Here is a 19,064-nt window from a genome sequence, read left to right on the forward strand (position 1 = left end):
TAGAAATTTGAGCAGGAAACAATGAAAAACCCTGGAAACTATTTATCATTAGAAAATGCTCTTATTATAAGGATTTATGTGTGCGTCGCTTTTATAGGATAGTTCTTTGATCACATTTATAAGCTAAATCTGATGTAGAAGAACATTATTATTGATTGATTTTGTTTCCCAGATGCATTTAAATTCCTGCTCTGGGCTAACAGAAATGTTCTGTATTCAGGACCACAAAGCAGCCTTGTAAATTTATACCAGAACACCAAAGATGCAAATATTTAGTGTGTGTTTTCGTTACAGCCTCCCTGGCTGTATATGTAGCCGTTAGAAGCGGTTTTTAATGCCTAAGAAATGACATTCTGATTTCCTGGATATTTGTTTTCCAATTTTCTGAAAAGGTGTCACGTTCAGAAAGTGAATGAGAGTGGGGAAATGATGTAGCCGTGGAGGCACTGACAAATTTCCAGGCAAGATCTCAGAGCGTGCTCTGAATAACCAAGATCTCCCAGAAAGAAGGCAAGTTGCTCAGAGCTTGAAGGAGAGGAACAAAGCACTCCGCCTCCTCCTTCCTTCTTCTGCTGCTTTGTCCCTCCAACTTCCACCCAGATTCCCTACACCTTCCAAAGGAGTGGAGGTTATAAGGGGTCAGAAGCTCAACCTGGAAGCCCCGGGGGGAGGACAGTTCACAACCCATTATTACTTAGGCTCAGCAAACCGGTATGGGATTCAGTTCATCCTGACCAACTCCTCACTTGCCCGAGCATCTGCCCAGCTGCCAAGGCACGCCCACGCAGAGGAGGGTGCCCTGCCATGAACATGATTCACGTGTCACTTCCTCCCTCAGTTTACTATGAATATTGGATGGAGACAATGGGGACAAATGAAAGGAAGCTTCCTAGCTGTCTGCAATCTGAAGTTACGGGCATGGGATGGGTCAAAAGGGTCAACCAAAGAATTAGTACAAAATAGATGAGGTGACAAACCAGCAACAGTGGCTTGATGGTCCCTGTGACCCTGTCACAGTGCACACCTCCTTCCCAGGTACGAGGGTCAACACAAAATGCAGGAGCAAAGTGATGATTGATGCCATGTGATTCTAAAGTAAGGCCCCTCGGAGAATAACAATTTTTTTCTGGAAGAAATACTGTTTTTTTTAAGTCTTACTACATTATTGACATTATATAATTAAAAAGCAAAGGCAAGAAATTCTAATAGTTATGATATATTGATTGTTTCTTATTATCAAGGAACTGATGGTTGCTTTTAATGTGTATCCTATTTAATCCCAGTCACCACCCTGCAATTTTGCAGAGTCTCAGAGAGGACACACATGGGTTTAGGTTTTATTTATCTATTTTTTTAGTGTTTATTTATTTTGAGAGAGAGAGAGAGTGGGGGGCAAGCAGGGAAGGGGCAGAGAGGAGAGAGAATCCCAAGCAGGTTCCTTGCTGTCAGGACGGAGCTGGACATGGGGCTCAATCTCACGAACCGTGAGATCATGACCTGAGCTGAAACCAAGAATCAGATGCTTAACCAACTAAGCCAGCCAGGCTCCCTGAGTTTAGGCTTTACAACTTACATACAAAAGAGTAGGAACACAAAGCCTAGTTGTCTGACTCCAAAGTTGTCCTCTTTGCTTCAGCCGCCCAAAGAAGTCTTCTCTCACTCATGCAGGAAGAATAAAAACAACCTGCAGTGAGAGCATGTGAAACCAAAGAAGGTGATTTGGTGGGGGGATTATGATTGATTATGAGGGAATTTGATTATACTTAGCAATCAGATAAGATGTGAACATGACCTGTAAGCTCTGTGGAGGACAGAGGGGAGGAAGACCTTACACACCTATAATCTAACACACTGTTCCATATTATCCCATTTCTGTTCCTCAGTGCTAGATCTGGACACACAAGTACACAAATATCCACACCAAAAGCTAATGCATAATGCCATTTACCTCCCTTTTGATAACAATTTAAATCCAAACATTCTGTTTTCGTCATTCTTTAAAGCATAAACATGGACCAGAAATGCTGTTATTTCACCAGAGAGCAGCAACTGAATGAGATAGGGCAATGGGAATTAATCTGGCAGTGGGGTTAAGAGGACAGACTTTACAGTCAGATGGACTTAGCTTTAAATCCTAGCCTTTTACTAGCTGTGTGACCATGGACATATCACCTAACTGTAGTGGATATTGTGGTGCTCTGCCCAGATTCCCTTCTAAAGGCTGGTGTGTTCTTCTTCCAGCTGCTGGGAATATCACTGTTGATAGATGGCACTAGGTGTTGTTCTTGCCTATGGAACTGCATTGCTCAGTGCTGTGCCCAAATCCAGGGTGTCCCATGAATGACTGACTGGCCTCCTTGCCATGACCTGAGAACAACCCTGAAGGGCCATCCCAGCTCTAGAACTCCCTTCAGACTTGGCTGAGGCCACTGCAGGTCAGGTTCATCCTCTGCTCAACCCTGGCCTTCTCACTTCCTCACAGGTGGACCTACTGAAACCCTGAGCAGCTAACTATCCCTTCACAACTCTCTGAGTCTGTGTCCAGGAGGCCCAATTTAAAACACTAAGCTTGGGGCGCCTGGATGGCGCAGTCGGTTAAGCGTCCGACTTCAGCCAGGTCACGATCTCGCGGTCCGTGAGTTCGAGCCCCGCGTCAGGCTCTGGGCTGATGGCTCGGAGCCTGGAGCCTGTTTCCGATTCTGTGTCTCCCTCTCTCTCTGCCCCTCCCCCGTTCATGCTCTGTCTCTCTCTGTCCCAAAAATAAATAAAAAACGTTGAAAAAAAAAAAATTTAAAACACTAAGCTTGCTAGGTTTCAGTTCCCCCACCTACAACATGGGGATAATAACACTACCTCTGTCGTAGGACTGTAGTGAGGATTACGTGAAATCATGTATTCAAAGTTCCTCTATACAACACCTGTGAGCATTGTGTAAGCATGTAATACTTATAAATAATTACTATTTTTATAATAAGAATTATGTTAAAATATACATGCATAAATCATTGGAACATTTTGTTATGCCACATGCCCCAGTTGGGGGTTTGGTCAACTACGATTAGTCAGACAGTGCCCTAGATTGTAGTATTGTTCACAACTATTTGCCCCCTCCTCATTTTTGCCATAAGACTTGTGGTGTCTCCTGTAGAGGGAGCATGTGTTCCTGCCCCGTTCTTATTCTTGGCCATGTGATTTGCTTTAGGTTAAAGAAACGTTGTGATTTTCTGCCAGCTCCTTTGCTCTTCTTGTCACACAAATTCAATGGCATGTGGACAAACTGGCTCTTAAAAAACACATTCGATTTGTAATGTTTGCTAATTTCAAAGGTGTTAATACATAGTTGGTTTTAGGCTACCAACACGACATTACTGAATGTGGAGTTAGAAGAGGTGTGTGTACTATCAACTCTTTGGAGCAGTGTGCAGGTACAACGAGGTACCTGCATACCTGCTACCACTGGGCGTGTCCCGCACAGTGGCTGTGGGCTTCAGAAAGAAGACATATGGAACAGAACTTCAGACTACCTCCTACGATAGAATATGAGCAAGGAATAAACCTTTGCCTCTGAGATTTTAGGGGTTGTTTGTTACTGTAGCAAAACTGACTAATACAGATAGCAATGATAAACTTTTCCTTTGTGATTTGATTCAATCAATTTTCATGGAATTTGCTGTGGACCAGCCACAATGATTCATGCTAGGAAAACAATGATAAAGAAAATAAATACAATCCCTTCCCTCATGAAACCATCACTGTTCTGAAACCACCACCATTCTGAGCTTAACAGTGTCCATTTAAAAGTTCTCTCTTATGGGCTCTCTATTGAAGCAGAAGAAGACTAGACTATTCTAACAACTAACAACAGAAATGTACCTTCTCCACCTCTCAGGGCAAATGAGAAGTAGCTGCTTTCCTCGCCAGGCATAGCCAGTTCTGGCTACAGTTTGAATTCCAGACATATACTCTGCACGGCCTTAATCCACCCAACTTAAAATATTTATCTGCCTTAGACAGGAAACTCTCAAGCTGGAGATGCAAATCAACATGGAGGGGTTCTTTCAGCGAACTAGATAGAAGAGACACTTATCACCTTAAGGCACAGCAAAAAAAAAAAAAAAAAAAAAAAGAAAGAAAAGAAAAAGAAAACAACAACAACAACAACAAACAAAAACAAAACAAAACAAAACAAAACAACAAAAAACCTGTTGCTTTGCCCAAAGTTCATAGCTTCTTGGGGGAAAATCAATTTGCCATGTCTCTATGGCTTTTGCAGAGTGCTGGAAGCAATGAAAGAATTCATGTAGCAACTGTTGCCAGGGAAGGCATGAAACTTTAATAATGCAGCAAGCCTATAGGCTGCATGGTCAACATCACCCTGCCCGAGCCTCTGTCAGAGAGCATGCCTTTCTATGGATATTCAACACACATGATATGTGTGTTGTTAGGCAGTTACTAAGTATTTACAGCCAAGGATCAAAAATATGCCTTCCTTGGGCTAAGCCTTCGTGTAAATATTGGATTTTACATCCCAGAGATTGATGACTGGATAGATCTCCTTTGTACGTATGTTGCCTTTTCTCTGGGGAGAATTCTAGGGCACCCGTCAGCAGGCTCTGAGTCCTTTCCCAGAAAGCTGTTTTCTTTGTGGATCCCTCTGGCTGCCTGAATGTCCACACCGGTCTGCCATGCCCTTCCCGGTGGTATAGCATTCTGCATTGTCTGATACTACTGGGGAACAGTTTGAAGATAAGCAAAACAGATTTGAAAACAATAAAATTTTAGTTCTCTATAGTTTTTAAGTGTCCCAGAGGTAAACTTTCATTCTTCAAATGAAGGTTTTTCTCTAAACAATTAAAAACATGTTCTTAGAAACATATATGATGAAGTGAAAAAGATCACTGAACTATTTTTTTATATAGAAATGCTTTCATTGTGTTCTTTCAGAGACACAAGTGGTAAGTGCCAAAGCTGATGACCATTATTTGTTCCTCATGTTTCTAGTGGTGAGAACTAAGTAACTACTAGTAGGAGCAAGACGTTTTTGTTTCAAGAAATAACTCCCCACCCTGCCCCCCAACCCACCCCATGTTTCAAAACCAAACATGCTCCTCTCAGAAAAATCAGAAAATAAAAGACTTAAAAGAAGAAAAAAATTATGTCACCAGATACATTATTTTTTGAATTTATTTTTTAAATAAAGCTTATTTATTTTGAGAGAGAGAGCATGATCAGGGGAAGGACAGAGAGGAAGGAGAAAGAGAGAATCCCAAGCAGGCTGTGCACTGTCAGCACAGAGCCCAATTGGGGGCTTAAACTCAAACCATGAGATCATGACCTGAGCCGAAACCAAGAGCTGGACATCCTAGCACCCCACCAGATACATTATTAATAGCATTAATAATGAATCCTTGATGTTTATCTTTGGAGATCTTGTGTACATTGATAGGCAAATATGTATCCCTCTATGAACAAAATTGGAATAATGTCATATACCCATTCCTGTCTTGAAATCTGCTCTTTGCACTTGATATGATATAAATGTTTTCCCATCTGACTAAAAATATGCTACTTCCCCCTTTGTGATAGCTATCTAACACTTTGATAACATTTACTATGTGCCCAGCACTGCTTGTAATGCTTTGTACATATTAACTCACATTTTACACACACACACACACACACACACACACACACACACACACACACACAACAGCAAAGGTGGGTACTATTATTGTTCATAATTTTTGTAGGTGATAGAACTAAGCAAGGGAAGTTATGTGGTCCAAAATCATTAAGCAGGAGTGCATGGGTGGCTCAGTCAGTTAAGCATCCAACTTCAGCTCAGGTCATGATTTCACGGTTCACAAGTTTGAATCCCACGTCCGGCTCTGTACTGACAGCTCAGAGCCTGCAGCTTGTTTCAGATTGTGTCTTCCTCTCTCTCAGCCCCTCCCCCGCTTGCTCTCTCTCTCTCTCTCTCTCTCTCTCTCAAAAATAAATAAACATTAAAAAAAACTGTTAAGGAGATGCTGTGACCAGAATCTAATCTGTTACTCACTAAACTATGACCACTAACCCAATGTATAGATGCATCCTAATTGATTTAACTAATTTCCTACTTTAGGACATTTAGTTTGCTTTCATCTTTTGCAAAGAATTTCTGACATGAATTTCATGAAGAAAATCCTTCAATACATTCTTGATTATTCTCATTTCCCGAAATGAAAATTCACATTTACTTATACTAAATGTTATCATGTTATCAAAATGTCCTTGAGTGGTCATTCAATTTACACTCCTGATAAAGCTGATGTGAGTGATACTTGCCTATATAACTCACTGAAAATATCATTTGGGGGCACCTGGGTGGCTTAGTTGGTTAAGTGTCCAACTCATGATTTCAACTCAGGTCTTGATCTCACAGTTTGTGAGTTCAAACCACGCACCAGGCTCTGTACTGACAGTGTGGAGCCTGCTTGGAACTCTCTCTCTCTCTCTCTCTCTCTCTCTGCTTCTTCCCTTGATCACGTACTCTCAATCTCTCTCAAATAAATAAATAAACTTTAAAAAACCCCACAAATATTATCATTTGTATTTGTTTTCATGATCAGATAGGCAATGAATGAAATCTTACTCCTAAAATTTGCATTTTAAAATTACAGGGTAGTGGTTTCAAAAGCTTCTTATTGATCTTTTCCTAGTTAAGGTGAAAGGTCCCACTGGTATTATTTGTAAAGCACTCATGAGAGGTCCTAGCCCATAGAGCCCTACTAGTAATGCATAAGTGTTTGTTCAGGAATTAGTTTCTTCCTACTGTTGATGACTATTGGTGAACAAGGCTGGCCTCAAAACACTTGTTTGCTTACCAAGAATGCCTGAGGGACCAAAAGCTGGAAAACAACCTGGAAAGTTTAGGTGGCCTTCCAGAGAAGTGAAAAGTCGTGGCTTAGTAGTTTTAGTAGAATTCGGTCAGAATGTCTGGTTCACAAAATCTCTACTCTTTAGAAGTTATAATCCTTATTTTGTGGACACATACACGTACACAAGAGCTTCTGTAAACATTAAATGGGTATAAAAGAAGAATATAGTCTTTGCTTCTAGGAGAGAATATATATAATATAAAGATAATATGCACAATATAAACTTTTGTAACACGTTTGTAAGCATAATTAAACTTGTTAACTGGGTTATTCAGATACTCTGCATTCTTGCTTGTTATTTGTCTCTTTGACCTACAATATTTTCAAATAAATATGTGATTAAATTTCCCACAAAGATTGTGCTTTGACTGTATTCTCCTTTATTTCTGGGAGTTTTTATCTTATATAATCTGTGGCTTTGCTGTCCTATATTCTTTGTACATTGATTGTACCTTTTAACATTAGACCACATCAGTCTATGTTTCACTTAGGTCTTTTGGCTTTGAACTTCATTTCATCTGATATTATTATATATACCCTCCTCTCTTTCTCTCTTTTGTATAAACTTCCTCATCTTTTATTTTATTAAAAAAATTTTTTTAATGTTTATTTTTTTGAGAGAGAGAGACAGAGAGCAAGCAGGGGAGGGGCGGAAAGAGAGGGAGACACAGAATCGGAAGCAGGCTCCAGGCTCTGGGCTGTCAGCACGTGAGATCATGACCTGAGTTGAAGTTGGAAGCTTAACTGACTGAGCCACCCAGGTGCCCCCATCATCTTTTATTTTAAAACTACATTTGTTTTTGACTCAATCTGATGCTTTTTCTTTTACCTTATCATAGGGAAATTTGGGCTATTTACATTTATTGTATTAATTGATATAGTTGGCTTTATTCCATTTTTATCATATATGTTTCTATTATCCATTTTCCTTTAAATTTTTTTTTTTGCTTTATCACATTTCCTTTAATATCTTAAAGTACTCATCAGCTAATTTGGATATTTTGCTGTTTTTCCATTTTGCAAGCTGTTACCTTCCCATGTTTCATAACATGTAAACCTAGATTTGTCTATAACTAAGTCAAAATTAACTAGTAACTTTAATTCTCCTACCCCACTACATTCCCCCAAATGCTTCACTTAATGTTTAATAATCTCTTAGAAATTAAGAAATATCATTTTAAAGAACTCCTGGATCAAACAGAAAATTAAAACTGCATTTACAGGTTCCTATATATTAATGAGGAGAATCAGTTTACGAAATATATTGCTTTATTTAATATGATGTTTTTGGGCTAGCTAGGCAACTCAAACACTTTACTACTGCTCCCTCTAGAAATACTGTTCTTAATGGAAAATAAAAGAAATGGATCATAAAAGAAAGAGGTGGCTTTTTTGTACTTAAGTGCTTCTATCTAGGATGGCTCTGATTATTCTTAAGTTCTAAGGGTTCAAAATTTCAGAATATTTTTTTAATGAAATCTCAGCTTACTTGAACTTACCTTAGGAAAGCTATATTTTTCAAAGGCATGGGGTTATTAGTAGGCTGGGAAATGTTAAACGCAATATCTGAATTTTAATTCTGACCTTAAGACCCGAGTACACCACTAATGCAGACATTAGCACAGATTCTTTATTTTTTTTTAAATTTTTTTTTACGTTTATTTATTTTTGAGACAGAGAGAGACAGAGCATGAACGGGGGAGGGGCAGAGAGAGAGGGAGACACAGAATCGGAAGCAGGCTCCAGGCTCCAAGCCATCAGCCCAGAGCCCAACGCGGGGCTTGAACTCACGGACCGCGAGATCGTGACCTGAGCTGAAGTCGGACGCTCAACCGACTGAGCCACCCAGGCGCCCCATAGCACAGATTCTTTAAAAACAAAGGGCACACGAGGAGACACCACTACACACCTACCAGACTGACAACACCGAGTTCTGGTGAGGACTGGGAGCCTCATACATTGAGAGTGGGAGTTAAAATGGCAAAAACCACTTGGGAAAACTGACTCTTTCTAATAAAGTTAAATATATACCTACCCTACATGACAGCATATGTCCACAAAAGGCTTGGATACAATGTTCCTAGCTATTTTATTTATACTAGCCCCAAAGCTGGAAACAGTGCAAATGTCTATTAGTGGTAATATGCATAAATTGTGTCTATTCATACATTGGAATGAAAAAATTGTGTATATTCATACAATGGGATACTATTTGGCAATAATAAAGTACAAGCCAATTTATTCAAGACATAAATAAAATTTTAAAAATTATATTGAGTAAAAGAAGTCAGACACAAGAAAGTGCATATTATTTTTATGTAAATTTCAAGAATAGGCTATTTCAAGAACTAATCTATAATGATAGAAGTCAGGAAAAATGGGGAGAACTTGAAAGTAATGTAAAGAAATTCTCTGACGTGGAGATATGTTCTATATCTTGATTGGGGTGGTAATTATATATATGCATGCATGTATATGTATGTATGTAAATATAGACATGTACATATATATGTTAAAGTTTATTGAGCTGTCAATTTAAAATTTGTATACTTCATTGTAGACAATTTATGCTTTTTAAAAAATGGATATTTTTGATCCTGAATAGCCAAAGCAATCTTAAGAATGCACAAAGTTAGAGGCATCATGCTCCCTGATTTCAGACTATATTACACTGCTATAGTAATCAAAACAGTATGGTATTGGCATAAAAAGAGACACACAGATTAATGGAACAGAATAGAAAGCCCAGAAATAAATTCACATGTACATGGTCAAGTAATTTACAACAAAGGAGCCAGGAATTTATAATGGAGAAAGGACAGTCTCTTCAAGAAATGGTGTTGAGAAAACTGGACTACTATTTTACACCATACACAAAAATGAACTCAAATGGATTAAAGACTTGAACATGAGACCTAAAACCATAAAACACCTAGAAGAAAACCTAGGTGTTAACCTCCTTGACATCATTTGTGGCAATGTTTTTTGGATTTGAGACCAAAAACAAAGGCAACAAAAAGCAAAAGTAGATGTGTGACTACATCAAACTAAAAAGCTTCTGCAAAGCAAAGAAAATCATCAGCAAAATGAAAAGGCAACCTGTTGAATGGGTTATATGAATATTTGCAGTATGTGATATATGAATATTTGCAAATCATATACCTGATAAGGGGTTAATATCCAAAATATATAAAGAACACATACAACTCAATAGCAAATTAACAAATTATCACATTAAAAATGGGCAGAGGGGCGCCTGGGTGGCTCGGTCGGTTAAGTGTCCGACTTCGGCTCAGGTCATGATCTCGCGGTCCGTGAGTTCGAGCCCCGCGTCGGGCTCTGTGCTGACAGCTCAGAGCCTGGAGCCTGTTTCGGATTCTCTGTCTCCCTCTCTCTCTGCCCCTCCCCTGTTCACGCTCTGTCTCTCTCTGTCTCAAAAATAAATAAACGTCAAAAAAAAAATTTAAAAAAAAATAGGCATTTTTTCCCAGAACATACAGAAGGCCCACAAGTATACAAAGAGAGCACTAATAATCAGGAAAATGCAACTCAAAACCACAATGAGATATCACCTCATACCTGTTAGAATAGCTTTTTCAAAAAGACAACAAATAGCAAGTGTTGGTAAAGATGTGAAGAAAAGGGAATGCTTATGCAGTGTTGGTGGGAATATAAATTGGTTCAGCCAATGGAACACTCTAAAGGGGTTCCTCAAAAAATTAACAATAGAACTACAATATGATCCAGCAATTCCACTTCTGGGTATTTATCCAAAGAAAATGAAAACACTAACTTGAAAAAATATATTCACCCTCATGTTCATTGCAGCATTTATTACAACAGCCAAGATATGGAAACAACCTAAGTGCCCGTTAGTAGATGAATGGATAAAGAAGATGTGAGATATATACTCAGCCACAAAAAAGAATGAAATCTTGCCATTTGAGACAATATGGATAGACCTCGAGGGAATTATGCTAAGTGAACTAAGTTGGAAAGAGACAGAGAAATACCATATGACCTTATTTATATGGTAGAATCTCAAACAAAACAAAGTAAAAACAAAAAGACCCCCAAACTCATAGATACAGAGAACAGATTGGTGGTTGCCAGAGGGAGGGGGTAAGGGGTGGATGGAGGTGGTGGGTGAAATGGGTGAAGGGAGTCAAAACGTATAAACTCCCAGTTATAAAATAAATGAGTCATGGGGATGTAATGTATGCACAGCATGGTGACTATAGTTAATAATATTGCATTGCACATTTGAAAGTTGCTAAGAGTAAATATGAAAATTTCTCATCACAAGAAAAAAAATTTTGTAACTACGTGTGGTGATGGATGTTAACTAGACTGATTGTGGTGATCATTTTGCAATATATTCCTTATCATTAATATATCATTAATGATATATTCCTTATCATTATGTTGTCCTACACCTGAAATAAATATGTCATATATCAATTATACCTCACTAATAAATACATAAATAGGTTAAAGTAATGGACATTTTTTCTTCAAAGATGAATACTCCTTATATAATCAATCTCTGCTTACTAAGACCCCATGCTGTGTAGAAAAAAAATGTTTGCAGATGGCCTTGTTTTTTCAATTTAATCTCTGAATTTAAGTAGATATCTACAAAACCCTCAAGCATCTTGTAATGGATCCATAGAAATATTTCACTCAATTTTGTTTCATACTTGATATTGGGAACTGTCCACTTACAGGCTGTTATTGTCTTGGATCATCTCATGCCCTTCCCCTGGTCATCATGGCACTTTTCTCCTGTTGCAGAAGAATTCCACTCCGCCAGTATCTTCGCCCACTCTCAGAAACGTCCTGTCCTTTGGGAAGGCACAAATGCCATCAGGCTCCTTACACACATGTGCCCTTTTTAGTCAACTCATGATGTCATAAGTTTGTAGGAAGAAGAACTCGTGTGTAGATGTTCTTGGTTCCCTTACTTTGATTATGAGCTTGAGAAGTATGTGATCCTTTCATCTTGATAATAAATCTACATATTCCCTCTCTGACAGTCCTAACATTTAATCTATAAAGTCCAAATATAAGAAAATTAAATTACCCTTAACATAACTCTCCTTTTCACTACTATTGCTTTGATTACTCTAGGAACACAGTAAAACACAATGTTTTTCTAATAAATGATTCTCTTTGGCAAAAGAGAAACTCTTTGGGATATCTTAGGTAGCATCTAAAGCATATTTTGGTTTTTCTCTCCCGAGTATTGAAAGATTTGTTAGAATTCAGTATATATAGGTCAATTCCCATCCAACATAAAATTAATAGTGATCATAAATATCATTCAGGAAAATGGATTGAAGCCATGTCTGATTTCTTTTCACCCTTTCCCTCTGCATCTCTGTCAATCCACCTCCATGCAAGTCAAGTGCAGCACCAGCCTAGTGAAAAGGGAACGGTTTCCATGACAACGGATTTTCGCTCTGCTAGTTAGAATCTAAGATATGACTCCACAGAAATAAATCTCACCATGGGAATTGGTTGATTTTGTAAACGACTAAATAACTGTGCAATCATTTCCAAAGAAAAGTCTGTTCAAAGCTTGCACGAGCAAGGGGAGGTTATGCGAGGTGACTGCTGAATCTGCCGCTGACATCACACGGAGCGCGGTGCTGGGAAACGCCTGTTTTGTGCTGCAGCTTGTTCTGTTCTGCACCCACCAGATGTGGGTTGTACAGCCTGGCCCTCTTGTGAATTTCAATGATGTTTTAATTCCAGGTGGAGGGAATAGATTTTAGAGCAACCTCATAGCAAATGACAAGTGTTCACCCCCAAATGTCTTTCCTCTTATATCCAGAAACTATTAGTTCCTTGAAAGGACACGATTCCCAAAGCTATGCTTAAGGCATCCAGCATGGTGTGAATTTAATTGCTTATATCTATTTCTCTGTTAAATTAGTTGCCGCTAGCGTACAAAAATGCTCTTTTCCACTATCATTTTCCCTTTTTAGTAGTCTGTCTTATTTTATTAATTATAAAATATATAGAAACACTTCCAGATTTTTAATTTTCATTTAAAAACCTGACATGATGCCAAGTGTTTCAAAAATGTTTTATGAACATATTTTCCTAATAACATTCATGCAAATTATAATGGTTAATTCTGATGTGCAAGACAAAAATTGCTATCAACCTACTGGCATATAATTCAAGTGAATTCCATTGCTTCCATTCCTGGATCCAGTAAGCCAGGTTTCCTTCTGAACAGCGGGGCTTGCTGCTGAAGCAGGGACTTCTGTCAGAATGAGGTGGTATCTTCAGCAGGGATGTGAAGAGGGAATGAATGTGTGTCTTTGAATAAGAATACTTTGGAAGTATTCAGGGCTGGAATGAGGATGCACTGCAAAGTGCAAATTTAACAGCTAACTCAAATCCTTCCCACCCCAGCATATGGATGCATTCATGCTCAGTGAGCTGGTTTTGAAAAGTCAGTGCAAGTATGCGACCGAAATCCCTTAGTACCCAGCCTGTCACTGTCCCTGCCCAGCAGAAGATAATTATGGCTAAGTCTGGTAAAGTCCGCATCTCCATGTTGTGCACCTTTCCTGTCACTTCACGCTGTCCCCTGATGCCCACTTGCCTTTTCCTTCCTCCTTTCAAAGCTTAGGAAGGACCTAATGTCAGTCTCTTAAGAATGATGGGCCAAGTAGCCCATTAGCCTCTCAGTGAAATTCATGAATATTAAATTTTTATCTAAACCAAAGATTTCCCTTTTACATTTTTCATCTCTAGTTCTCAAATGAAAGATTTTGTAGTTAAGGAAATTTTCAATAATGTGTAGAAACGTGGGGACAATTTGGCTTAGGAAAGGGGACCTTGAAATCGCATTAATTTTACCTTGCTGGCCACAAAGGCAAACCCGATACTATATTTTTAGGATGAAGTTTCTTTTCTCCTACTTCTCCCATTGGGCATCTTGTCCTTAGGGCAAAAGCATCCCTCTGAGGTCACTGGAGGCCTAGTCTTATTAGTAGGTGGGGGTGGAGGAACTGGTCCGTTCATCATGAGCTTTTCCCAGGACCTAAGCCCAAGCTGGTACAGACATGCCAGCATTTCTTCATGCAGACCTGTCTACAACCTTCTCTGGTGAACAAAGGGCTAGCCTCCTTCCCTGCCTCCTCTGATATATAGCCTGGCATAAAACATGATCTAAGATTATAGTTAATAATGTCAATGGCATAACTTACTTACATGAGGTCTTAAAACGGATACATTCTCTCTCCTATTGTGTTTCTACTCCTGAATTTCTGACAAAGAATGTTGTTAGTGGAGTGCATCGATTTTATGGCAATTTTATGGAGTGTATCTTCCTGAATGTCTTATATTTGGAACATCACCTTTTGCGTATTTCTAGTTGTATATTTCAAATGACAGAACTCAGCTATGCTAATGGCTAACTGATGACAGGTATGGAGAGAGGCAAGGTGTTGGGGATGGTAGAAACCAGACTGTATGGAATATGTGGTCCCATGAGGAGAACACAGCTGAGACATCAAACTTTGGAGAGGAACATCCAGAGGGAGGAGACAGGGAATGGTGGGGACAATGGAAAGAGGATGAAGGTAAAGAGATACACACAGGGAAATGGGAACAAGTTAGAATCAAATATAAGACCATGTGTGGTGGGAAGGAGATGCTGTGATCTCCAGAGCACTCTTGATCATTTCTATCTATGGCCCCAAAAGCTAGGTGATGTGGCCTCAACTGGGGCTAACCCTGAGGAACCAGAGGGGATCAATGCCACAGAGGTTATAAAATCTGGACAGGTAAACAAATATTAGTACTTATAGCTTAGAGATTCCTTATCTGTTTCTATATGGCATGCAACCACAGTTAGCAGAACTAAGCAGCTCACTATATGAATGCTTTTCAGTTCATGGTCATACAATGAAACCAGAAGTGGTAGCTTCCAAATGTGTCAAGGTAGGTTGAACTACACCCCCTGGAAGCCCCTCTCCTGTATGCGTAGTTAGGGTGGGCCACAAGAGAGATTCCTGTAGGAGATCTGGAGGGAGGAAGTGAATTATCAGTCCTTTTGTAGCTCACAGACAATGTTACACCTGCTGTCTCAGCCAGTTGGCATGCAGCAGCAGCTAAGACAGCATCTGCTCCCCTCTCCCCAGGTCCTCCCTTTAGCTTCTCTCATTTTGGGGGCCAGGTGTGTGTGTGTGTGTGTGTGTGTGTGTGTGTGTGTGTGCGCATGCGTGTTTAGTTCTATGACAAAAGGCCTGTGTGTTTAGTTCTATGACAAAAGGCTCCAGATTCTACAGGATACCTGCATGACATCATCAAGGTCAGAAGCAAGAACTGACATGGGTTTCAGTCAAACCTCATGGGCTCCAACTTGTGCTTGTGCATTTTAGCCTTCGCTAACTCTGCCCTGTGAACTTCAAGCTCTGGGATCAGATGTGAAGTTGACAGCCTTATAGACACTGCTTAATGTATCAGTTCCCCCACAAATGTATGAAAAATCTTGTACCAAATCCATCTAAGTAAGTAAGTAAGTAAGTAAGTAAGTAACAATACCTCCTAGTGGAACTGCTTCTTTGATTGGATCCTGACTGATACCAGAAGGTAAGAAGGGTTCTGAAGACATTTAATTCTAGCATAAGCAGATTAAGTCTTCTTTAATGACCAAGAACACTGTGCATATAAGAATCAAATCAAAGCGTGAATTGAAAACCACTGATTCACACCCATTAGGATGAGTATAATAAAAATGACAATAACAAATGTTGGAGGATGTGGAGAAGTTAGAATCTCATACATTGTTGGTGAGCATGTCAGTTGGTGCAGCCACTTTGGAAAACAGCTTCCTCAAAAAATTAAACACAGAGTTACCAAAAGATCCAGAAATTCCACAAGAATTGAAAACATGTCTACACAAGAATTTGTACAGAAATATTTATAGCAGCATCATTCATAAAGCCCCAAAGTGGAAACAATCCAAATATCCATCAACTAATGAGTAGATAAATGAGATGTGGCATATCCTTACGATAGAGTATTATTAAGCAATAAAAAGAAATGAAGGACTCATATATGATATAATATGGATGATGTACTAATTTGGATGTTCATTAGAAAGAGGATAGTGGTCCTGATAAGATCCTTCTAGTGATCATGATTATAGCAAATTATCCACTAGTAACGTTCATTGGAAAAGAAGCAAATTGCAATATAATAGATGGGTTAAAAATTAGGCTTTACAATGATAACATTTTAGAAACGGAGGACAGTTTAGTGGTTTCCAGGGATTAGGAAGGGGGTTGGAGCAGGTTGAGGGGGTGACAGAGGAGGTATGGGTTTAAAAGGGCAACATGAGGAATCTTTGAGGGGTTGGACTTATTGCTTATATTGACTGTGGTGGTGCCTATATAAACTTCCACAAGTGCTGAAGTTGTATAAAAGTTAACATACACACACATGAGTGAAAGTAAAATTGGGAAACCTGAATAAAGGTGGTGGATTGTATCAATGTCAATACCCAGTGATATTGTGATATTGTATTACAGTTTTAGAAAATATTACCACTGAGGGAAACTGAGAAAAGCATACACAGGATTTCTCTAAATTATTTCCTATAATTGTATATGAATCTACAGTTTTATTAATTTAAAAAGAAAGAAAGAAACATCATTTCAGATATGAAAAAACTGGAAAATATTCTTTGTCTCCTGTTCCATGATAGAAAATTAAAAAACTTTTCACTCTCACAGAAAAACAGGGTGATTCTCACTAATAAAATTACTTTTATTTGTTTATTTTTTAATGTTTACTTATTCTTTTTGGGAGGGGAAGGAGGGAGGAGAGAGAGGGAGAGATTGAATCCCAAGCAGGCTCCATGCCTCACGTGGAGCCCTCCATGGAGCTCAATCTCACAATTGTGAGATCACGACCTGAGCTGATATCAAGAGTTTGATGCTTAAGTGACTGAGTCAACTGGGTGTCCCTAAAATTACTTTTAAACACAAGGTAAAAAAACCTCAGCCTTTGGAACCAGATTGCCAGGGAGTAAATCCTGGCTTTACCACTTATTATTTGTGAAATTTTGGACAAATTAAATACTCTGAACCTTAATTTCTTTTTTAGTAAAATGGAATAACAATAGTACTGACATCATCAAGTCGTTGTGAAAATTAACTGGATCAATATATTTACAGTGTTCACAACAGTGCTTGGCACATATTAAGTGCTGGTTCTTACTACACGAACACTATGATACCACTGATATAAAATTCAAAAGTAGGTGTTATTAGGATAGGAATCCACACATGTATAGTAAGACTATAAAGAAATGCATAGAGGGGATAAATACAAATTCAGGACAGAAACACCTCTGGTAACAGGGAGGGAAATATCCCTGGGAAGGAATACAAAGGGATTACCATTTATCTGCACAGTGTGCAATTTCTGGGGCACCTGAGTGGCTCAGGTGGTTAAGTGTCTGACTCTTGGTTTCAGCTCAGGTCATGGCCTCACAGTTCATGTGATTGAGTCCCACATTTGACTCTGTGCTGACAGTGTGGAGCCTGCTTGGAATTCTCTCTCTCCCTCTTTCTCTCTCTTTCTGCCCCTTCCCTGCTCTCACTCTCTCAAAATAAATAAGTTAATTAAAAAAAGAGAAAGAAAACCATTCTGTAGGATGATGAAATTATGGGACTGATTTATCATCAGAAGTGTTTCAGTTAGGAGCAAGAGAGGACAATGAACACTCTGCCGCAAGCTATTTGATGGGCAATTAATTAAAATATTCATGACGCACCTAACATGTGCAAGGCACTGGTCTAGGCCCCACCATACAAAGGCAAACAGGATAAGGCACATACTCAAGGGACATATGGTCTCATATAGGAAAGACTTGCACATATGATCTGTCTCTGGTAAGAAAAATGGCCAAAGAAGGGTACTGACAAAATGCTGTGGGGTGAACCTGAGATTCTTTTTTTTTTCCCCAAGTAAGAATAACACACCACATCTTAGAGAATAAGAACAACACTTTCAACAGAAATCTATAGCTTTTAACAATGTTTTATATAAAAATATTTTTAATGGAAATATATAGACTTTAATAAAAAGTTATATTTCATTCTAATTAAAAAAACCCCTAACATAAGAGAACAATCCATTCTGAGTATATATATATATATATATATATATATATATATATATATATATATATATTCTTATGTAATTTATTATTAAAAAAGATCCCCTTGGCAAATGTTATAACCATGCAGTATATGCCTTCATTCAGACACCGAAAGGTAACATTTTCCTTCCTGATTGATAGCTTGCTCCAAGATGCCATTTCCTAAATTTTACTCACACAACATGCTGTTGTTAATGTTAGAACAATGAATATCTAGTTTTACCAAATTAAATCCCCCAACTGTTGTGCAGTGCAGCAGTTTTCAGAATTAAAATGGTTGTCTAGTCGCTTATGGAAGAATCACTGCATGGCAATCTCTGCCTTGTTAATTAACATTCAATTGTATGTGATGTAGAGGCCATGCTGAACACCTTGAACCCTGTCCCTGAAGGCCAGTCCTGAGAATTCTCATCTTACTGATCTTACAGACAGGAGCTATATTCAGTGCGACAGTCCAGGAAGAGAGTCACCAATCCTTTTCCCCAGTGAGTATGTTATCAACATGAGTAAGCCTTCTCTTAGGCTTTCAAGATCTCTCTTGCTGAGAAAGATCTCACTGTTAAGAAAGTTCCCACATTTGTCTGTCTGCCTATCTATCTATCCATCTATCTATCTATCTATCTATCTATCAAAGTTTCCTGTTGAGTGTGTCCTATGTAAAAATCATTGCCTTCTTGGTGGGGTACAGAGACCAGTAAGACCCAGACTTTGCCTCCAAGCTCCTGGTGATCCAGGAGAGGCCAGGCACACAAACTATTAAACATAAAAAGGGGTGCTACAATTCTGGGAGAGGTGTGTATACAGGGTACCATGGAGTCAACAGAAGGAAGTACCTGGTTTGACGTGGGTGTGGGTTGGCTTCCGAGAGGAGGCAAGCTAAATAGTTGTAGCATTCCCAAAACAGGGAACACAGTGAGCAAAGGCCTAGAGGTGTAAGATGGCCCAGTTTGGCC

The 19,064-nt window shown here is 38.9% G+C and overlaps 1 protein-coding gene across 10 annotated transcripts in view; it reads right to left on the reverse strand.

Moving 5' to 3' along the window:
• TRIM9 (tripartite motif containing 9) overlaps positions 1–19,064 on the reverse strand; it is a 111,415-nt gene that overhangs the window by 52,194 nt on the left and 40,157 nt on the right. The window lies entirely within an intron of this gene.

Source organism: Panthera onca, chromosome B3 (genome assembly GCF_046562875.1).
Source record: "Panthera onca isolate mPanOnc1 chromosome B3, mPanOnc1 haplotype 2, whole genome shotgun sequence".
In the NCBI taxonomy this organism is placed as follows: Eukaryota; Metazoa; Chordata; class Mammalia; order Carnivora; family Felidae; genus Panthera; species Panthera onca.